The 15,516-nt window shown below is 39.0% G+C and overlaps 1 long non-coding RNA gene across 1 annotated transcript; it reads right to left on the reverse strand.

Annotated features, from left to right (window-relative positions):
• Positions 1-12,085: 12,085 nt before the first annotated feature.
• Positions 12,086-15,168, reverse strand: LOC146439734 (uncharacterized). The gene is made up of 2 exons (XR_014850888.1): positions 14,986-15,168; positions 12,086-12,463 (listed from the first exon to the last, which is right to left on the reverse strand). It is a non-coding gene; the product is annotated as an uncharacterized LOC146439734 (long non-coding RNA).
• Between the last annotated feature and the right edge of the window lie 348 nt (positions 15,169-15,516).

The raw sequence follows: 15,516 nt of genomic DNA on the forward strand, positions 1-15,516 counted from the left end.
AACCTTCCACTAGACCATGTTGGTCAAAGTTGCATCCAACCTGGCCTGGAACACTTCTGGGAATGAGACACCCACAGCTTCTCCGGGTAACGTGTGGAACCTTCTTCACCAAAAAGCTAAAGCAGATTGATAAACTATAAACCTTTCTTAATTTATTATTTTAAGTGTTAGACTAATTTTATTTCTGTTCATTTTATTTCTGAGTATTGCAAGAATATATTCGCTTGGTAACCCCACTAATTCTTTCATTTTTCTTTATTGAGAAGTATCTTTTCCTGAAAGTAATCATCATAGCTCGAGGTATCCTCATGGGTAAAAATGCTCATCATCTTTCATTGTACTGGCAAGTATAACCCACTGTCACTTCTGACTGATGAGAGATGGGGGTATGTAGACAATGAGTTGTCAAATACATTACTGATGTGACTTCAATTCCAACAAAATCAGCAGTTTTTTACTCTTTGAAATAACTAACTTAATTCTGTCCTTAAAAGGTTTGAATGCACTGATTAACTCAGGGGAGGTGCTTTGAATTCACAGCAACACTAGCCCTAATCCTGAAGAAAGGGAAGAACTTTAGGGGAAAATAAATGCGATGGGTACCGTCATACATTAGAAAAACCATGGGCAACCAAACTAAGCATTGCTGGCAGGGAAATAGTCATCTGCTTCCTTGGAAGTGTGCAGCTGTGGCAGGAGGAACTAGCACCATTGCCAGCCTGCTCTGAGGATGGCAGCTGCTCGCTCCAAGGAATTTATGCTCTCCCCAATGATATATTATGATTCTTCTATTTTTCTCTGCCCTCCCAGTAGAGCCCTGATTGGATAAATATTTTCTGTTTAACATGGTGGAGAGATCCACAGAGCTAATTTACTGAGTGCATGGAGATTAATTCAGTTTAAAGTATTTTTTGCAGCTGGCCCAGGCTCAAAGGGATGATGTTTGAGTATGATTACTAAGTCCTACAAATTGAACCCAGATCTTAACAGTTGTCAATCACTGTCAGACAGAAGAAAATACCATTGTCATCAGGAAAAAAAAGAAATACCATGTCAGAATTTGAAAACAACTTGCTGAAAACTACTCCTCAGTTTTTCAGTTGCTTAGTTAATGCAATTCCTGAGGAAAGACAGGTATATGTGTTGAATTCTCCTTCTTGAACCCACAAAATCTTTTAATCTTTTTATTGCAAATCAAAGCAGAGTTCACTGAAAAAAATTAAAATAATAGAATGAACATCCAGTGAAGCTTTTCCTTTTTTTTTTTTTTTTTTTACACTTTCCATCTGGAGATTATGATTTAAACTGGGATTTCCTTTAATTGTTTCATATTTCAGCAGTCTCATATTTGTCCTTGGTTAGTTTTACAGCTCTCCGGATGCATGAAGAAAAAGGTCAGGAATTTTTTTTATTTGACAAGTGATGAAAAATGTTCCTGTCTACCATCAAACTATCAAAGTTAAATGCTGCTCATAATGTGACAAAAGGCTGAAAAACTACATCTTGAATTTACTGCCTTTAATGACTCACTTCAGGTTCAGACAGCAAAGTTCTTCAGTTTACAGGTTAAATGTCCTACTGCCTCATGCTGGCTCTGTCAGAACAAACCTTTCAATATGATGTACCTGCTATGAATGTAAAGAAATGTGGCTGCAGTATCACCATCTTAGAAAACATATTGGTTTCCAGGAGTGTGTTAGTTCTTACTAATTTTTCTCCAGATTTTTCAGAGAAGGAATTGTGGGTAGGGATTTCATGAGAATTTCAGACATTCAATGATTTTGGGAGCTGTAAAATCCTAAGGACATAACATAATAAGGACATAACATAATAAGGACATAACAAAATCCCTCGTTGCTGATTATGTACCATTACATGATTTAGAAGACAGTGTCACTGTGCAGGATATGATTACTCTGTGTTTACTGGAACATGTGCAACATTTATAGATACAATATTCAAATCAAAACTCTGAAATCATACTTTTTCATTAATGTGGAAGTCATATTATTCAGTGAAAGATGACAGAGACATAAAAAGAGGCTGAGGAGAGCACTCTCCTTCTGCCAACTGGGCACTTTCAGATTCCTGATTTTTTAATGGTATTTGTGATATTGAAGACTGTGTGTATTTATGTGTGGGTGGGAAAGGAAAGAGGAGTGAATTAAAAGAGGATACACAGAAAAATCATCTCAGTGCATCTCATCACTGGTTAAACTTCATGTCAGAGAGGAAAAAAAAAGAAAAAAAAGTATTTTTGATTCAGGTTTAAATATTTCAAATAATATGTATTTCAAAATCACCCCAGGGCAGCAGATCCTGCTGGAAGCAATAGTGGTGAGTCATGTAAGCAAAAGACAGTTTTAGCATCTTGGCCCTGTATTTCCTCAGCCAAGTGACAGCTAGGGAGTATGGTGCTGAGAGTTGGCATTATGGGGCTTGTGGGAGTCCACCTGCACACCTCAGTAATGGGTGTCATCCTTGGGGACACAGGGAGGAGAAAGAGGGAGAGGGCAAAGATGAGCTATTTGAGGCTGACAGAAAGTCAGGGACTTCCTCTCTCATTGTTTCCTATATAGCAGATTGCTTGATATTTTTTGTGGCCTACATGACACTAGCAATTTGGAAAGCTGACAGATCCAAAATCAAATTTTTATTTTATCAGGAAACTAAATTGTAAGTAACCATCCCAGAAGAGAACAAACTACTGCCATTATCTAAGATTTCTTTACTCACAGGGAATTAAAATGGAGGCATAAACTCATCTAGTTTCCACCTTCAAGCTGAAGTTCAGTAAATAACTAAAGAAGATTATATTGTATGATTCCTAATAAGGGCAGAAAACTGGAGTCAACAAGCCAAAAATCCCTCTTTGTTGTTAGTTCTACAAATGCATCCTGTGAACCACTTCCCACTCAGCAGATGAAAATGAAATTCACCAATATGCTTTCCAAAGTGTAGAAAATGTTTACCTAACAGACAAATACTCCAGTTTTGCACAAATTAACAATCTAGGAAAGAGATTTGCCGTTATGCTCTCAGAGTATAATATTTCCTTCTCTTCAGCTATGATCCTAGAGGGCAAAGGGCAGAACAATAAATGTCAGAGTCTTTCTATTCACTTCTGCTCCCCTGAAAGTCCTGAGACCTGCAGTGCTGAAGGATGGCATTTAGTAAAGTCATTACCTTAATTCAGATTACCCTGCTGCTCTTTCTACTGCCCTCTAAGAGGGGAACCAAGTAAAGGGACAGAGAGCAACAACACCCAAAAGCAATTCAGTATGACAACAACATTTTATTTTAACACTTTGGTGGTAACTGATAGAATTCTGCAGTTGAACTGAAAATTTTACCTCCACCTACCAATATTAAATAACAAAATCATCTCTGGCTGTTGTATTCTGTCCTATCTGCTGTTAAAAAGATGGAGTGAAATGGAATCAATTTCTCCATTCCCTAGGACAGTCTGAAATTTATAATGCCATTGAAAAATAATGCTCACAGAGGTAGCTGTATCTATTCACATTGAGAGATACTCCTCTTTCACATACATCAGTTTTCTGGTGTGAGGAGCAGCATGTGTCTCATTTACCTTTACAATGCATGAACAGTTTAGAAGCAGAATTGTATTTGTCCCTAGTGGCCACATGGAATTTAATGGACTTATCATGCAGCATTCCCTTCTTACAAGAAAAAAAAAAATTCCTGTGTATTACCACTGTGTTTGGAATTGTGCATCAGTGAATCTGAGTGCATGCTCAGTACCTCTCAGTGCTGCTGCCCATGGGTGGGCAGAGGCTGTTATCTGCAATCCTTTTGCTGAGATGTAAACCAGGATTTAGGATTGACACAGTCTTCATTTTATCACGCAGTCAGTCAAACCAAGAAACAGCATACTGGATTCAAGGTATGTTGCTGGGACCCTTTTTTACAGGCATTTTAGTGGAAATGGTTCCCTGCAGTTATTTCATTACATGTGTTAGATAAGAGCCTAATCCAAACACATTGTTGCTAATGAAAATATCCCTAAACATGAGATATCAGAGTAGGTGTGGAATGGGCAAATAAGCCTTTAGAGGGTATTTATAGCTCATGAATATCTGAAATATTTTCCAAAAATGAGATTAGAATGATAGTAAGAACAAAATCTTTGCTGTCCATATGTTTTTATTGAGGCAATTTACAAAGTTAATTCTTCTATAGATTTCAATGCTGGAAAAAAATTAGATTCATTTTATAATATGATTTTCCTGGTCTAATGTATTAAATCTGGATTACTTAATTATTTCTTTCCAGACCTATATCTGGTCTACCAGGCTAGTCACAAAAACCAGTCTTTGAGGAACCATACGCCACCACAGATACCATTTTGGTTTGATTTAGTTAGGTTTACTGTGGGCACACTGCTTGATTTTCATGACTCCATTTGTTTGATAGATGAACAGATTGAAAATTCTTCTTTCATTTTTCTAGGCAAATGGCTTGTTACAGTTAAAATCTGCTTTCTGAGTCACACCGTAGGTAAATGAGTAATGTGAAGAAAAACAACAACAAATGTTTGACAATAATAGCCCCCTTCATCAGTTTACTAGTACCATAAAAAAAACCCCAGTAAAAAATACCCTTTTCTTAAGTTTAGAGCAAGAGGAAATCCTATGGGGAAGGTTAAGAATGGAGGCATGATGAACAATTGAAGGAAATTGCCTTTCAGTGGTCATGAATGTTTAATATACCCGTCCTCTGATTGACAGGGTCACACTATAGCCATGGTATATCCATTTATTCCTACAAATCCAACAAGCTGGAAATGCTGTGTATGAAATTAGCTGGACTTGTATTCCTCTGTTACGTTACTTTTGGTTTACAAAAGGACAATTCAAATTTACATATTGTCAAAATGTTCTAAAGTATATGAAGCCAAGATTCATTCAGCCAACCATTCAGAAAAGTGCAAAGAGTGCAACAGTCCCTCATAACACTGTATGTGAAAGTTATGAGGACTATAAAGTCTGTGGAAAATTCTTTGTATGCCGTCTCAGCTTGCTTTGTAATTAATTTGTAATTAATTATTCTTCTTCTGGTTTCCCCAAGTCAATACCAACTCTTTTGTACTTAAGTACTGTACAGGCAAATTACAATGAGACTAAATAATTTGCATTTCTTCTTTTCTGTGCAAATTATTTTTTCCTCTACTCTGCAGGAAAATATCTCAATGAAAAGCAAAAGTCCAAGGTTCCATTAATCAATTTTTGTGTTGTTTATTTCTTTTGCCCTTCCCCTGAGAGCAGCATTCAAGGGTTAAAGACATTTCACAGGGTGCTTATTTGGCTGGCCTGTTATGCTTGTTGAGCTGCAGTTCATTAGAGCAGACTCATTACTTACTGCTGTAACTAGAAGATGCTGGCAGCAACCAGTTTGTCTGACTTCACCATAAATAGAGAAGTAGTCAAAAGCAAAAGCAGCTACTTGTGCAGGCTTAAGTGGGAAAAAGATAAAAGTCATGTCATGAAAGCTCTTCTTCCCGCAGCATACCTACGAGTCCCAGAGAAGTTATATCCCAAACTAATTCCAGAATTTTGCTCTGATGAAATACTGCAGTATCCATTCCTTCCACACATCCTTTCCTTCTTATTGCAGTAAATCTAGTAATCCCACAACTCTCCAGAGTCATAAAACATCCAAACCTTTGCCCTTACCCTCACTCATATAACCATCCCAGCCACCTCTGCCAATCCCCCCACTCCCTCTCTCCTGAGCATCCAACAAACTTCTGCACTTGTAACCTCCACACTGCTGAACACCCCAGTCCCTCAGCAAGCTAATTGGAGAGCTCCACAGAGAATGGAAATGCAATTATGATCCTTTGGAAACTGGTGAATAATTAATTTAACCATTTTGTATTGCAGGTCATTAATTTTTACTGCTCTCTTTTAAGGAGGGTAAGCTTAATAAATCTTGTGCTGTAAGGGCAAGAGGTTGTGGACACAGGCATCCCAGCATGGAGTGACTGCAGAAACTCCAGATGTAGAAAATCATTTACCAGTAAGTACAAAGAGCTTGGTATTCCTTGAAAGAATGCTTGGTATTCCTTTAAAGAATGCATGTGCACTTTCATGCATCCTTTCAGTTTTACAGTGATGAAATTTTCAGTAGAACAGCTCCTGATTTATTCCATAAATAAATCAGATGGGAGACAAGCACATCTAAGATGTAGGAATTCTGAAATAGATATTTAGCATAGAGAAATCTGCATCAGTAAATTGAATCACGTGTACTTACAATCATCATCTGAATTATTAAAAAGATCAGGAAATAAAATTATGAGAGATGATGAAAATGCTAGGGAAATGAAACTGTTAAGAGAAAAGCAAATCATTCAACAACATGACTGCTTGACATGGGCCCATCAAACTTAAGAAAGAAAGCACAATAAGACTAAAATGTAAAATTAAAGGACATACACCAGAAATGACTGCTAACCCTTTCAGTTAAGATCACCTGATCTTAACCAAATATCTCTGCAGTGATCAGGGAACAGTCCTAAGACATAAATAAGACTGTCAGGACAGTGCACGGATTGAGATCTAAAAAACAAAAAAGAAACAAGTGGAGATTTCATTAACTAGACAACCATCAGAAATGGTAAAGGGAAGCAGGAGTAAGGGAATTAATGTCAGCAATAATGCTTCCACTTTCCAATTTTGAAGACAAAGATAAGTCACATGTCTTTTGAAACAATGGGTGTTGCCAATTCTCAGGAATATATTATGAAAGACTCTTGTATGGTGTTGACAACCTAAATCTGATCTTCAGATAAAATCAGAGAAAATGCCCTCTGACTGGCTGATTAATCACTTGCAGCTTCCTTATTTTGAAGCACACTCAATAAAATGAGCAGGCTGACCTTACCTGCATACTCCTCAGCAATAGAATGAAATCTGTTTGGATTTTTCTTGGGATGGGTTGAGCTGACTGGGGTTGGGCAGGGAATTTTGAGATGAGAAAAGAGAAACAGAATGGGAAGAGAAACAGAATGGGAAGCATCTTATACAGTTTTCCTCAGAAGAGAACAGAAAGCAAAAGAAATCCCAAGGATCTAGAGGTGCCAATGTTGGGTCCTCCCTATTTCACTCAGAAAATTATTAGGTGGCTCATCTCTAAAGCTGCCATTTAAGGTGCAGATTGGAGGAGAGGAGAATCTGGTAGGCTCTGCCTTGCCTCACACTCAGGACTGAGAGTTCAGAGTCAGCTTGATCATACAGAGGTTCCAAGATTTTTGGACCACTGGGCACATTATCTGACTCGGACTTAAAAGCGTTACGTAGCTGCAGAATCTTGTACTTAACTGCCCTGCCAGAAATTGTCCAAAAAATCCCCCAAAACTTCCACTTTGGAGCTAGGCAGGGCAAATTCCTTAACTAAAATATGGACCTAAAAATTAATTAAAAACAACTATGTCATTTAGTTCTTCAACATTATATCTGGAACCCTGCAGCTTATATTAATTGCAACACTGAGGAATGAAAAATCACATAGTGGCCTGGAGTTGCCAAAGCTTGGGCAGAAACAAAATGACCAGAAAGAATTCAATGAAAAAGGCAGATATGGTCAACTCTATACAGTGCTTATGCTCTCAACTGTGTAAGCCGCTATTGACTCTATTGTTTGCCTCTGTGTACAGAGGATGTGGGTCTGTTGCAAGCCTGAGCTGCAGTGTTGGTGGTTCAGGGTAATTCTGTGGCAGGTTGTCCTTTTATTTTTAGGATGCTGCACTTCAGAGTCAGAGGTGCTAGTCAGAACAGTGGCTGGTATAGTCATCCCCACCAATGCAACATGAATACAAAATCAGGCTGTTCTGCTCTGCCAGCATTTTATAAAATCTGTGTAAACAACAACAAAAACTGTCTCTGGAGAACAAAGGATTTATGAAATCTCCAGAAATAAGCACGGAGGAGCTAGAATCATCTGGGCCTTACTACCATAAGTTTAACTCTGACAGGCATCTGCAAACAGCAGTACCAATATCAGAGTGTATAATGCTCCATAACATGGAGCACTTTCAGAAAAGGTGATACTGGCAATTTAATGGAAAACTGTCTAAGGATGTAAATCAGCAGTGGGCTGTTTGAGCTTCTCTTTCAGCTATAAATGTTAATTTTTGGAGGTCGAAGAGACACAGTTATGAGAGATTTTTTACAAAGGAAAAACTCTTCCAAAAGCTTGTTTGTCTTCACAAGAACACCATTTAGCAATGATTTGGTCTAGACAGGAAAAGATTTTCACCCAAAGCATTAAGGTAGCAAGAAAGGGTTCCCTTGGGGACTTTTTGGCCCTGTGGAAGAGCATGTTTACCAAACAATTATTGTGATGAATTTAAAATACATTTTGTATTTTTGTATTGTGGCACAGTATTTTCCTGGAATAAATGTTGTGGTGTAGCCTTGAAACTACCTAATTTACTCATAGTCACAGCTGAATATGGGAAATATCCAGTGGAAAAATATTCAGACATTGTAGGAATGAATGACTCTTATGAAATGCAGCCACCTTCAGCATAAAGCATAGCATTGTAACAGTAGACATAGTTAAAGCCAAGAGATGGGTAGAATATAATTTTGGAAAAAAATAAAGACATTTTCTAGGCATGATAACTTATTCTTTCAACATTTCTTGGCCTTTCTACTGGCCAATTAGAAATCCTATAATTTCATTCTTAGGTTTGCTCTACCAATTCAAAAAGTGTTTGTTAACAAAATTCCTCTCTCTTTCTGTGCATGAGAGATTTTTGTACCATTATTTTTCATTGTCTCTTTATGATGTTACACTGTTCTTAAAACTCTTATTCTAAATAAGCATTTTTTTCTAGAAATTGCAATCCTGTTTGAAACAATACCATCTGTTTTCATAGAAAACAACATGCTTCCTACTCATTATGTGCTATTAGACAAGATATAGAACTTCAAGCTCCTGAATGAAAACGAATATGATAAAAAGGATGGATGTCTCACAAAAGAATCTTGACATTGTTCAAAAGAACTTCTGGTGCTGCCTGTCAACATCAAAAGATAGAAAACAATATAACATTAATTTCACAGAGATGCCAGACTTCTGCCCTTGGAAGTTCACATGAATACCAAGATGTTTCTTTTACCTAATGAGTTTAAGGTGTATTCAAAATGAGGTCAGGAAAGATTTTGGATACATTCTTTCACTAACACATAGTGTACAATGGCTCAGATACATGCCTTGTATTTAAAATATTTACCAAACATATTTTAGATATTAAATTTTAATAGGTTTTTTTCATATGTTTTGTAACCAGACCACTACAGAAGCCATAAAATACAGCTTTGAAACTTCAAGCATAATGACAGTGACAGAAAATAGCCACTGAGTGTCAGTCAGCCAATAACTGAGTAATGATAGTGATCATGAGAATCCTAAATATGTTGATTACAGATTATGAAAAATCATGGGACCAGGGTTTCCTCCAGGTAGATATTGTATTATCAGGGAGATTAGCATCACACTACACCCATATACTGCTTATAACAATTGAAGTAAAGCAAAGAGGTTCAAAATCCATTTCTTCTTAGAAAAATAAGGCTTTCCCTAGGGGTACTGACTGATTTAATCTGCCTTCTCATGCTTTGCCAACATCAGTTTGTTCCTCTCAGATGCTGTAGCTGTCTCATGTGGTACACCAAGCTTCTCACCTCTTATTAAATACCCCATTTTCAATTTCTCTTTAGATCTCCTTCCAGATTAGACCTTAAAAGACAACTCCGCATTGTCTAATGACCCCAGCTTTCCTGTGAGGCCTCTCTTTCTACCAGGTTAGTATTTTATTTTAGTCTCCAAATCATCGTTTTACTGTGGCTACTGACATATTCTGGGGTTTCCATCTTGTCTATTGTTTTTACCAAAGGGATTTGTTATTTGACTGCAATATTGTATTTCAGAGAACTAATTATTTTGATTTCTTTATAATTTATGATAGTTTTTTTTTCTGTTCGCACATGTAACTCCAAGTAAAGAAATGCAATTATTCTGGCTAGTGTTACATAACAGGAAGATAATTCACCAAGGTTTTATGTCTTTTCCTGATAAGATATTTGACCATGTTTGTTTGAGATTGGTGCCAGCTGAAAATCTGCCCAGTTCGGTTCAAAGGCACAGTTCAAAAAGATATCTTGTCTCTATTAGAATGTAAGGAAATTCAAAATAACTTTTGCTTTGGTGGCTGAGATTTGCTTTGGTGGCTGAGAATTTCTTGGCCTGTTCCTGCAGCATCTTTTTAACCCAGCACTAAAGGAAAGATTTTTTTGATACAGTCCACAGGGTGGCACAATCTGATTATGATTGCTTTGTACTACCAGTTCATGACAAAAAATTTACTCCTATCATGTTCATCTGAATTTTTCAACTGATTTTATTCTGATTTTTGAAATGTTTTCTATGCTAAAGCATTGTTAAAAAACGTTAGGTTATGAGTTTAAAGACTCATTTCCACAACACACAAGGGTCTGGAAGCACAAGGGCGGGCAGAGGAGTGTGGGAAAATAAAAGGCTAAGGGGATAAAACGTGTCCTGTAAAGAGGCTGCTGGTTGTTATGCTTGTCTGGCCATTCCCTGATCAGTGCAGTCTGCCTTGGCTCCTCATTAAACTCCATTCCTAGCTATTTTCCTAGGGTGAGGGAATCCCTATCCTGTGTGCACAGGTGTGGACAGCAGCTGGAGGGGGAGCTCTGCATGGCCATTGCATCCCTGCTGCCAGCACATGGAGAGAGCAGAGAACATGCACAGGGTGAGTGGATGTGAATGTCAGTGTGTGTGACCCTAGCAAACATCAAACTCACTCACAGGAAAGGGGCAAAGGCAGTCGATGTGTGTCTGTAACACTGGAGGCACCAGGGCTCTGACACTTGGCTACCGGAGGGACCAGGACATCCAGGTCAGCTACTGCAGGGAACCTGGGATTCAGTGAGGCCACAGGTCCTGACCAGCTGCAGGAGAGTGTCTGTGTGAGGGGCAAGCAGGAGAAGAGAGGAGCCAGGGGTCAGCTGCTGGAGAGACCAAATGGCTACAGCCAGCCCTTTGAGGAGAGCACAGTCTGTCCAGGTATCTGTCTGTGGAGCAGTGTTTGTTGGGTGCCAGTGGCCTCAGGAGCTGGGCAGACTGGGATCCAGGAGCCAAGCGCTGGCACAATCAAGTGTTTAACCTCAACTACTGGAGGAATTTACCCTTTATAGCTATATATGTATTTGTATATATTTTCTGCTAACAGGCTTTCACCCTGATAAGGCAGGATCAGGCTGGTCCTGTGCCAAGTGTCAGCATGAGTGCTGTGGTTTTGGTCCCTGTGGAACTGTGCGTGCAGCCACACATTCCTGTGTGTGCACATTTATATGATGAGCACACACACCTCCTTTTGGGGTGCACACCAGCTTTGCTAATGGCTGGATGTGGGGATAGGAACCTGTGGCAGCCTTGCTGCTATTTAACTACTGGATTGGGCAGCTTCTAATGGATTTTTCAGGTTGGCAGTACTTCTGCTTGATTATGATCTTCAAATAATAACCTTTTAATCCTATTTTAGACAATATTGGTGTATCCGCTTTTCATTCCTGTATAGAAGTTTGAGATTTTAGTATTTTTTTCTAATTTTGTGTAACTTGTGAAGCATAAACAAGAGAAAATTGTCAAAACAATACATTTTGAAAGGATATAATGATTTTCTTGACAAAAATTGAGTGACTAACACTAGAAATAAAGGCCATTTGTTTTAGCTCGACTCTTGCCATATGCTAGACTGAGCTCATTCAGTATATATGAATCCTAATTATCTCCAAGCTGTTATAATTTTGATAACTTGACTTACAAGAACATATAACATACCATGGTGTAATAGACTGGTTTAGCAGATGATTTTTTTCCTGATTTTTTTCCACTCCCACATTATTTTGTGTAATCTCATCCCACTATATTTATTTATTTCAGCACAATGCAAGGGAAATTAAATGGTGTGTTGCTACATTTCATGTAATTCAGTACAATTCATGTTAGAGGGAATATATTCTCTGGCTTCTAGTTGTATCTTTATTTTATTTGCAAAGTTTGTTCACCCAAGTTTTGTTACATTAAAATATAAAACACATACACTGAAGTACAATATACAAAACCATTATGTAGAAAAAAAAATGCAGTTTTACAGCTTATATTCTTGGAGAAGTAAGGAGTGCTTTTGGCTTCCTTGGACTTCTGGAGGACAGACTTCAGCCTGTTTAGGAGACTGGTTGACACAGTCCCTTGGGAGGCAGTCCTGAAAGGCAAGGGAGTCCAGGAAGGCTGGTCATTGTTCAGGAAGGAAATCTTAAATGTGCAGGAGCAGACTGTCCCAGTGTGCTGAAAGATGAGCCACCAGGAAAGACTGGCCTGGCTGAACAGAGAGCTTCAGCTGGAACTCAGAGAAAAAAAGTGTTATTCCACAAGTGGTGTTCCCCGGGTCTCAGTACTGGGGTTGGTTCCATTCCTTTAATTAATAATTTCATCAATGATCTGGGTGAGGGGATCAAGTGCAACCTCAGAGAGTTTGCAGGTAAAACACCAGCTTGGGAGGGAGTGTGGGTCTGCTGGAGGGCAGGAAGGCTCTGCAGAGGGATCTGGACAGGCTGAATCAATGGGCTGAGGCCAACTGTCCTGCTCCTGGGTCACAACAACACCAGGCAGTGCTACAGACTGGGCAAGGGTGGCTGGAAAGTGGCCCAGGGGAAAAAGACCTGTGAGTGCTGGTCAACAGCAGCTGAACATGAGCCAGCTGTGCCCAGGTGGCCAAGAAGGCCAATGGCAAACAGAAAAAAATGCATCCAGCAGGACCAGGGCAGTGATTGTCCCCTTGTACTCAGCATTGCTGAGGCCACAACCTGAATCCAGTTTTGAGCCCCTCACTACAGGAAGGATGTTGAGGTGCTGCAGTGAGTCCAGAGAAGGGCAACAGAGCTGGTGAAGGGTCTGGAGCACAGGTCTTGTGAGAAGCAGCTGAGGGAGCTGGGGTTGTTTACCCTGGAGAAAAGGAGGTTCGGGGAGACCTTTTTGTTCTCTACGGATGCCCAAAAGGAGGTTATAGCAAGATGGGTGTCAGTCTCTTCTCCCTAGTATTAAGTGATGGCACAGGAACAAACAGCCCCAAGTTGCATCAGGGGAGGTTTAGATTGCATATTAGGAAAATTTCTTCATGGGAAGGGTTGTCATGCCCTGGAATAGGCTGCCCTGCCAAGTCATTGATTCCCTGTCCCTGGAGGTATTTAAAAGCCCTGTAGATGTGATGCTTAGGGACAGGGTGTAGGGGTGGACTTGGACTGGGTTAATAGGTGAGCCTGATGACTTTACAAGTATTTGTTCAAATGAAATGATTCTTTGATTATATGTTTATACATTTTTATTACAGTACATGAAAAGCAGATGCAGAACTGCACACATCTCTCAGGAGCTGTGTGGCAATGTTGCCAGGTTGTACATAGATACTGTGTGGCAGTTTAGGACAGGAAGGAAGTGGCAACTACTGCTTGCTGCAAAATTTGCAGGAAGAAGGGTATGCTCTCTTGCTCAAACCAGTCTCAGCATTCACAGTTGCAGCAAATGGACTCAAAAGATATCAAGATACTTATAGGGATATCCTGTTCTGCACCCTGACAAACTATCAAAATATTAAAAATGTCCTTCAGGAAGCCACTTGTCTAGTCTGTGCTTAAGTATCTTCCACATTGACAATTCCACTTCTTTCTTATGGTATGTGGTGCAAAGCTTTATTTCCTCCAAAAAGTTTTGGTTCTGGTATGACAATACCATCTGCAAGGTAAGCAGATTACTCTTTGGCCTATGTACTGTGGACACAGAGAAGTGATTATTCCCCACCTTTTAGTGCTCCTCTAGATATCTTTTATACCTCATGCAAATTTTTTAATCTCCAGGTTGAATTGCTATTTCAGACTTTTCTTTTGGATTGAGCATTTTAGACCTTCCACCATTACCATGGCTGACCTCTGGATTTTCTCTACCTGATTCAGATATTTCTTGAAGTTTGGCAACCAAAACTGGACCAAGAACAGAGTTATACAATACTGAGGCAAACTGAAACATTACTGTACCTCTTCTAGAGGCAGTATTCCTCTTTTGAAGAAGAGTACCCTGAATTCTTCAATGCCAAAGACCTCCTCATGTCTCTGCTACAAGCAGCAGCCTTCAGGGGTGCCACCCAGAGTCATTGTCAGTGATATTGACTGCATTTCCTTCTGGTTTGCAATGCTCTACCTGAGTACTCAGAAGATGGGTTTCTTGGAAGAGGGAAACCATCCTTCAGTGCCTGGCTAGACTTGTCCTCCAGGGCAGTTTGTCTGGGTGTCACCTGTCCTGAGCTGAGGCCATTTTACCAGAGTGCTCTCAGGAGTGTTTTAGATTTTAATAATTTGCTTTGGGCACAATGAGAGCCCTTTATGGAGTTATGTTACTATACTTCTTTCCTTTCTTGTCTCTACAGTAGAAGCAATATTTGTGTCTCATGTTAACCAGTGCCAACATCTAGTAAAGAATCCTCATTTAAAATAACCATTTAACATTAAGCATGTTTAAAATCACAGGGGAATTAAGTATACACTTAATTCCCCTGTGTAGGAACTCATTAGTTTTAAATTAATAAAAAATAATTTAAATTAATAAAAAAAAATCTTAATAAGTTTCTTGCTTTTCCTTTTCAGGAAAAGCTTGCTATATATTATCAAATCTAATCCCCTTTCCTTCCAGAAGTGATATTTACAAATACGCAAGAGGCAACAGTTTCTGATCATGATCTTTTAATAACTAAAAGCAAAATATAAAAAGTAATAATGACAAATTATAATGCATTGTCCCTAGGAGAACACAGACAATTTTTTTAGCTGAGCTTTTAAAACATACAGTGCAGCATTTAGTGCTGAAATTGAAACTTACACTAGCAAGTACTTTGTTGAACTGCTTCAAACAATAGTAGTATTACTATATGAAGTCTCAGCTTTTGCAGTGAAGGTGCCCTTGCTCAGGTTAATACTCATACTCTTAACCTGGAAACATAAGATAGTATTTTCTGTAAGAGACAGCAAAGTGAGGAATTTATTCAGCAATAAGATAAATGTAGAAAGGGAAACATGTAAGAAACATGTTTCCCTTTCTACAGAAACATGTAAGCATCCACTTCCTTTGACATCTTTGGTGCTGCAAGTGGCATGGGGTAAGGCAGAGAAGCAGGACAAAGAGGTAGGAGAAATGGGATGAGAAAAGCTTTTCAGTTCCTCTCCTGCACAAACCTCACCCCCCAAAACCACCTCCCCCCAACCAACCAAACAAAAAATCCCACAACCCTTCAAAAGGAGGAAAATCTCAGGCCAAACATGCCTGGTTACACTCATTGTCAGAAAGAGACAATTTTTGTGGATGGCTGGAGGTGACCTAGATACGTATATCCCAGTTTCTTGCTGTAGCTCC

This window comes from Lichenostomus cassidix, chromosome 3, assembly GCF_008360975.1.
Source record: "Lichenostomus cassidix isolate B80296 chromosome 3, HeHo_3.0, whole genome shotgun sequence".
Classification (NCBI taxonomy): Eukaryota; Metazoa; Chordata; class Aves; order Passeriformes; family Meliphagidae; genus Lichenostomus; species Lichenostomus cassidix.